The sequence below is a fragment of the Chiloscyllium plagiosum genome, unplaced genomic scaffold (assembly GCF_037043375.1).
Source record: "Chiloscyllium plagiosum isolate Xiang-an unplaced genomic scaffold, Cpla_swu_hap1 HiC_scaffold_41, whole genome shotgun sequence".
Lineage (NCBI taxonomy): Eukaryota > Metazoa > Chordata > Chondrichthyes > Orectolobiformes > Hemiscylliidae > Chiloscyllium > Chiloscyllium plagiosum.
In genome coordinates this window covers 38,075,814-38,084,054 of record NW_028270179.1, presented here as the reverse complement: position 1 = coordinate 38,084,054, position 8,241 = coordinate 38,075,814, and the positions used below count along the sequence as shown (strand labels likewise).

Genomic DNA, 8,241 nt, shown 5'->3' with positions numbered 1-8,241 from the left:
ACAGAAGCAGTGTTTGTTAAGACACAAACTGTGATTTAAATCAAAACTCAGCAAAACTTAGTAACAGGGATGATTCAGCGTGAGGAATAAAACCCGTCTGTCGAGGTTGAAACAATTATTTATAGCATTTGCACCGGATTTCTGTCTTCTTCCAACTGAATATCTTGTATACATTTTAGCAAATCTATCTGCTCTTAATCCAGTCAGTATGATGCGCATAAAGTCAGTCTCGTTTTACTCCTTGCTTAATGGTCTTCTTCTTTGGGAAGAAGACCACTAAGTCTCCCATCTAAACTATTTCCAAACTGGCACTTCACTCCATTGTCGATTAGTTTATTTGATTTGATCAAAATGAGTAAAGTAAAAATGCCAATTTTGGGGGAATATTGCAGAATAGCGATCTCATGAATCATCCGTTCATTCAGTCTCTTCATCAATGTCATATCCACACTTTTACTAATTCTTCAATCAACAGACTACAATTTTCTAAACAAGCCCATTTTGTTTATGGAGATTAAATATGTAACAACATCTTCATAATATTGAATTAAATAGCTAAAGTAATTTGGCCAGACCCGATTTTCCGATATAATATCGACACTGCTTATTCCCTATAAAGTAACAAATTATTTGCCCCATTTATGAATTCAGAAAATATCCTCAATGTATCACTGGTATCAAACTGGCTAACACATATTTCCAAGATTAAACAAGGAGAAACTTTTGCAACTGTCCAATGATCTGACATTGCACCCATATCGTGGAGAGTTGAATGACCATAGGAAGACGAAACTGGTTGGCACAGAAGGAGGTCGTTTCGCCCATCATGTATGCACCAACTCTTCAATGCCTATTTTTACCTTGTGTCAATTTCCTTTGTTCTCCTCATATCCTTGATAACTGATGGTATCAACAGAATGAACAAAGCCCTCTTGAATGCTTCAAGTGGACATGCCTCCAAGGCATTCTAAGGCAGTGTATCCCAGATCTAAACTTATCACATCGCTGTTTATTTTCTCTCGCATCACCCTTGTTATTTTTTACGCATTGTGTTTATCACTAATCACTCTGCCCTGCCATAATCCCTTTCCTTATCTGCACTCATACATCACATGCTGACAATGACAATGTCCTACTTTATTGTGATCTGAAAGTAGATTGTTAAATGGAGTTAACAGAGCCTATTTGTTCAGTGATTGTGTATATTGCCAGTATCCATGGATCATGATAGTCTTACAGGCAGGTTTCACTATTCTCTTTACAATTAGCTCATTTCAATGTTTAATCCCACAGTGACAGCGGAACAACACCTCCAATGTTAGGAAGACTACCAGCCACAGACAGAGAAGAGTTCGGTAACTGTGACCAATCAATTGATAGCTTCCAACAAAGGACGAAAACCTAACAGAAATATAATTGAAGAATATAAGAATTGACAGGAGTTTACACTTGTGCCTTTACTTTCTTCCTTTAGGTTTTGCACCATTGGCGATGGGGGTTGAAGTAGTACTGATTTTTATGCAAACGGGTTACTATCCCATCATTGCAATTATTGGTTTTCCTATTTTTTAAACAAATGTTATTCAAATTCCAAACAGAAATGACTTGCATTTTTTGCTTTTTTTTTTGCTAATTTTAAATTTCTGACAGATGGGCACGATTGTCTCCACTTCCAAAGACAAAATCCGCTCTTTATCCCTCAGTTCCAGCCTCATCATTCGAAAAGACCTGACAAGCAGCCTGACTGTTATAATGCCCAAGTTTTCCGATATGCCTGAGGTGATGCTTCTCTCAGAATACTGGCCAGTACTAATCTTATCAGTTCATCCCTCCATAACATCAGCAGTATCCAGCACGCCTCAGTCCAGCTGCTCAATAAAGCATCAGGTATATCTTTATTAACCAGACCCCACTGTCACAAAACTCTTTATTTACCAATTACACTTACAAAATAATTGACCAGAGGTATCAGCTATTATTTTCCTTTTTTTTTTGCCCAGGGGACTATTATTGTGGTAATCTCATTGATCTACTACTCTGGCCGATCAGGATAATAGTCTCGAATATCAGTTAAATTCTGCCTCAACAGCATTTGGAATATCACTTTAAATTTCGGCATAAAAAGGACAAAAATTGAAAGGTAGTGCTAACACTGGCAAATATGGAGTTGTTGTAAAAGTACATCTGTTTCACTGGTAGGTTTACGGGTATTAACTGTCGTCTGCTTAATAAGAATGGCTGGAATATGATACCATACATGCAAAAAGGTGGCTGGATATTCTCTTAACAGTGCTTTCAAATGCCAACTAGTGCGACACACTTGGAAATTTTGGAATTCTGTTGGCCTTTATGTTTACATGTACAGTTACACGTTCAATAACGACATGAAAGATGATTTCCATTTCTCCGTTCATTTGAAACGGTCCTTGTCATCATTTCCATCCAGATATGCATTCATTTCTATGTTTAAAGTACACCCCGTTTTCATTCTCCTGACTGTGGAAATTGACGGTCTTGAATGCTAAGATGCAGAATATGGTCCGAAAGCATTGTTGACTTTTAAAAAATAATTCATTTACGTCATGAGGGCTGGATCAGCAGCATTTATTTTCCATTCCTAATTGCACAGAGGGCTCTTGTTTTAATCATATTGCTGTAGTCTAGAGTCACATGTCGGTCAGACCATGTAAGGATGGCTGTTTCCTTCCCTCAGTGACATAAGTGAATTCTATGGAGAAAGCAACTGTGAGGTGGACGTTCTTTAGAGATAATACTGGTGAATTCAGGAAAATAAACGATGGAGTTAAGCATAGGCTCTACTGACCAACATTTAATTGGGGTGGGGAAATTGGCTCAAATCTCGGACTGAAAAGTTCATGGACACTCTACGGTGATTGCCTTGAGTTTGCGTTGTGAGCAAATGAACACGCTCTGGAATAAAGGGAATTAAGTGACGCAATTCTTGGATAATAATTGAGTTTAGGCATAATGAGTGTGCAACCGTGAAATGACCGATGCGGAGAGCTGAGATTTTCGAAACGGAAAAGTCTGGAACAAAGTAAGAGAATCATCTTTGCCAAGTGCACTGCAGGTTATGCAATAACACTGGAACACCTGCATCGACGTTAAGACACGAGGTATCCCTCTATCAGATTATCCCTCTCTGACTGTCTCTCGCTTGCTCTGTCCCTTTCTCTCACACACGCATCAATTTATGATAACATAGAATAAATCGAATGTGAATTTGATTAATTTATTTAAGATGTAACGCGCTCTTAAAAAATTCCACACACACAAAGAATGCAATCACATTCAATCCAATGGTATTTCATTGTGGTGTTCAACAGGGATGATGTAGCTGTGGACTTAGTCACCGGTCTTGAATATTGGGTATGCAGAAAACAAAACAACAACTGTTTTCTCTACTTCATCAGGAATATTTTTGAATGTTTACAAGAGCTGGTATAACAGGAAACAGAAACAAACCGTGGATTTGTGAAAAGTGTGTCTTTGTGTTTCTTGTGATTAGGTCACGATGCATTATCTCCACTACATTCGAAACACAACTCTCTTATTATTTCTGACACGGTTCCTCAATATTTATACTGTCAGAAACCACTTATGTTTCGACTCGATGCAAAACATCCCAAATTAAATATCGACACTTTTCCTTATTTGATTTCAGAACTGTTAATGCGTTTAACCTCTTCCCGGAAAGCAATAGAGGCAGTCATTCGATATGTTTTGTGACAGTTACAGATAGATTTATGAAAGACATGAGAATCCAGCGTTATCGAGGCATGAGTGAAAATATGAAGACCGTGAGACAAACAGATCAGTCATTGATTTAATTGCTTCATACAATACGTTCGCAGTGTCTATTGGTTGTCTGATCACCTCTGATAGACATCTTTTAGAGTTTTTATTTTAATGAAACTTATATTGCTTCGACTCATACGTCGCATAATGAGGGACTAGTCACTTTCTGAATCTGGGTGTTACATGGAAAATGTTCTGGAATATTGTATTTCAGATATTTTATTTGATGGGTCGTATCTGAGCAAGGTAAACAAAATAAAAAAGCTGCAGAGATGAATCCCCATTCCAAACAGAAGAAGACGCCTTCGAATTTCGTTTTGAAAGAAACACCGTTGTAGTTAAAAATGGAAATGGATCCAACGCTAGATGGAAATGTGGAACAAAGAACTTTTGAAATGAGCAGGTAAATAGGAATAGTCTTTCTTCTTCCCGTTACTCCGCATGTACAACAATGGCAATGTAATTAAAGGTGTACAAACTCTCTCCCTCCGCACATTTTCTTCACTACAGTGGAGTGACCATGATTTAGACTGAAAGGCAAAAGGCTCGAACCTCCATTTAAGTTCAAGAAACTTGTAGAAAATCCTTCAAGAAAGCAACACGTTTACAGTCTTCATTATGAATCGTAAAGAATTGACTTGTGCTTCTTCTTGAGTGATCAGGTAGGTGCGAATATTCTAAAAAAATCTTCTCATTAATGTGCTTTGTCTGTTTGGGAGGAAAGTAGCATATTTTCCTCTCTTTTTCACAACAGTTAAAATAATTCAGATATTCTCATTTGTTCTGTAAGGTTCAGACATCTGACGAACCTCACTGCAGACGGTGACCCATTTCATAATCTTAGTAGATCCTCAATCTGCTGGAAACTTGCCTCCAGTCGATGCAATTTTTTCCTGCCTTTCTCACAGTTAACATAGCAAGGATCTTCGGCCTGTTTTATAAAGCTTGTGGCTTGTCTCCAGGTATCAGTTTTTATCTTGTGGCCTATGGCAGTGGCCGATCCATTGTTCACTATCCTATATCTGATATCAATATATGTTCACAACGTTTATTGGGAACAGTTTTACATCCTGTTGTCCATTCCTGTGTGCACTATCCACGCTGCTGTGCTTTCTGCAGCCACTAAGTGTTCTGTCTGTATCACTGTGATTTAATTGGTTTGTCAATATTTGTTGGCAGAAGCTGAAAAGTCAAAGCTGCAGTAAGTAATTGGTGACAGTGCTTCTCGGAGCAATGACTGTGTTGATCTGTTCAAGCAATCTTTTCCGGTGCTTTATTTTATCACGACCGTATATTCTGAGGAAAGACCCCGAGTTTTGTGTAATAATACAGTGTGCTATTCTCTCGTGCCTGGGTCACCATCAAGATTATCCACCATATCTTAAACGCGACTCTCCCATTTCTTCTCATACTGGTGTTCAATGATTTCTCCGTCTGATGCGTTAGTGAACCGTAAAGCAGGAAGGAGGCTGCGAGCTCACAGAAATGGAGAGAATTGGAGAAATCAAGAGATGACAATTCGAAGGAAATTCATTATTTTACTCTTTTTCATCTCAGATAATTTCATTCTGTTTTGTTCAATTTTCATCTCTTTTTTTCTATTGGAGAGGCATGTATAATTTTGGATTTCAGTTTGTTTATTTACATTGGTACATGTTAGAATTGGGTTTCATGCTACAGCCTCTTCGTTGCTGCACAAATACCATCATCAATTCTGTTCTGTAGACTAAGTTCAGAGAGCAGTTGAAGTCTGCTTTGAATTACTCCTTTACTGATAAATCGATCAAATACACAAACTGAACTATCAATCAAATATTTATTTGCTTCAAATGAAATTTTCATAAAGGAAATGACTTGTCAGTGTGGTAAGAGAACTACGTCAATGCAGGCTTTTCCGACATTATCCCAAATGTCACGTGGGCAAATTGCCATGTTTCCCTCCCCTCATAGAATCGGGCAACAAATTTCAGAACGACAGATTTTGACCTGATTACCCAAAGGCATTATTAGCGAGAGTGCTCATCGAGGCTTAAACTAAAACTATTGGGAAACTTTGCAAGAAGTCAGAGGAAAGGAAAACGAGTAAAAGGACAACAGAAAGAAAGGTTAATTAATCAGTAATAGGATAACTCAAGACCTATGTTCAGGCATGGTCACAGCATGAAAAGTCGGGACGGGTTAATTTACTATGAAATGAAAACAAGTCTTTGGCGTTTGTATTTTCATGCGAGATGATTCGCATTTTTAATTAATAAAGAAATTAGCGTTAAAAAATTATGGATTTTGGTTCTCATTACATGGAATCTAATTGGTTCAAAGACAGAGACACAAAGATTCGTAAATATTATGTATTTATAAGAGAAACCGAAAAGGAAAACTGAAGAGGTTATCTTCTGAAATGACTTTGAACTGAAATTGAACCCGAGAAATATGCAAAGAAGGATCATGTGCCATAACAAGTCACTTGAATCTGAATGCAGATTGTGAAAATCAATAAGTAACGCTACTGTAGAGGAGGAATTCGACACTTTTTTATCGGATGGTTTTCACGACCAATCTTTTCAGCTATTTAGTGAAACGTCCATTCTCCTGGTCCTTGGATGATGCCTGACCGGCTTTGCTTTTCCAACACCACCCTTTCGACTCTGATCTCCAGCATCTTCAGTCCCCACTTCCGCCGTGTTGAGGATTTTAAAAGTGTGCGAATGAATGTTAGGGCAGTTGAATGCTTTGCCTGCAGAATGTGGGATGGAAGGATCACTACTAATGTCCCTGCTGACTTCATCTGCAGGAAATGCACCTAACTCCAGCTCCTCGGAAACTGTTCGGAGACTGGACGAACTTCAGATCATTCGTATTATTGAGAGGAGCCACAGGAAGATAATCCCACCTCAGGTACAAGTAATTGTTGCAGTCAGAGGACGAAAGGAGAACTGGCAGACAGTGCAGGGATGCCCTGTAAGCATTTCCCTCAAGAATCAGGATGCCATTTTGGATATTGTTGGCGGGTGACCACTGACCTGTAAACCATGAGGTACAGGTCTCTGGCACAGAGTCTGTCCCTGTAGCTCAGAAGGTAAGGGGAGAGAGGACCGGAGCATTAATTACTGAGGAACTCCATCGTTTTGGGGACAGATCGAAGGTTCTGTGGGAATGAGAGAGACTCTCAGTTGGTGTCTTGCCTTTCAGGTGCCAGGGATTCGATTTTTTTTAGATTTAGATTACATTACAGTGTGGAAACAGGCCCTTCGGCCCAACAAGTCCACACCTACCCGCCGAAGCGACTCCCACCCATACCCCTATATTTACCCCTTACCTAACACTACGGGCAATTTAGCATGGCCAATTCACCTAACCTGCATATCTTTGGACTGTGGGAGGAAACCGGAGCACCCAGAAGAAACCCACGCAGACACGGGGAGAACGTGCTAACTCCACACAGCCAGTCGCCTGAGGTGGGAACTGAACCAGGGTCTCTGGCGCTGTGAGGCAGCACTGCTACCCACTGTGCCACCGTGCCGCCAAAGTCTGCTGGATCCTGCTGTCTCGGAGAATCCTTGAGGTGGAGAAGGAGCAGTTCCAAACCTTGGTTCATGTAGGTGTCAACATCATAGGTTACATAATGGGTAGGAATTTAAGGCAGCAAATCAGGGAGCTCGGGGCGAAACTTAGAGATGGAAGAAACATACTTGCTATTTCTGGTTTGTTTCCAATGCGACCTGCTAGCAAAGCAAGGAATAAGGAGAGAGGGGGGTTGAATGCGTGGACACAGAGATGGAGATGGATGGACGGAATCGGATAATTGGATATTTGGGCTCATTGTCGTGTCGGTGGAAGTCTACAAATTGAATGATATAGAGGGATACCAATATCCTGGAGGTGGAAATTTGCTAATGCTCTTTGGGACAGCTTGAATTAATTCAGAAACGGAAGGAAACCTCAATTGTAGCTGCAGAGTGCAGGAGATTCAGCGGAGTGAGGACAGAAATAATGTTTTAATATCACTATAAAAAGATAATGTTATCGAGGAGAATGCTGACATACAGGCTATTAGACTGGACTAGACGAGATTGAGGTTCGCAAGGAAGAGATGTTCAGTAATTTGCAAACGTTGAAAATAGATAAGTTCACTGGCCCAATGGGATTTATTCTTGGATTGAAATGGCAATTGCAAATGGACTTTAATGTGGATAATTGTGAGGTAATTCACTTTGGAAAGAGCCAAAATCAGTACAGAGTTCTGGGCTAATCGTAAGATTGTTGGTAGTACAGATGAGCAGAGGGATCTCGATATCCCTGTACACATATCCCTGAAGGTCGCCACCCAGTTTGACAGCGTTGTTAAGAGGGCATAGAGTGTGCTAGCTTTTATAGGTAGATCAATTGAGTTTCAGAGCCATGAAGTCTTGTTGCAGCTGTGCA

At 39.8% G+C, this 8,241-nt stretch overlaps 1 long non-coding RNA gene across 1 annotated transcript; it reads left to right on the top strand.

The window, feature by feature from the left end:
• Positions 1-1,855: 1,855 nt before the first annotated feature.
• LOC148138235 (uncharacterized) lies at positions 1,856-4,477 on the top strand. The gene is made up of 3 exons (XR_015754015.1): positions 1,856-1,887; positions 4,034-4,222; positions 4,330-4,477. It is a non-coding gene; the product is annotated as an uncharacterized LOC148138235 (long non-coding RNA).
• The last annotated feature ends 3,764 nt before the right edge of the window (positions 4,478-8,241 follow it).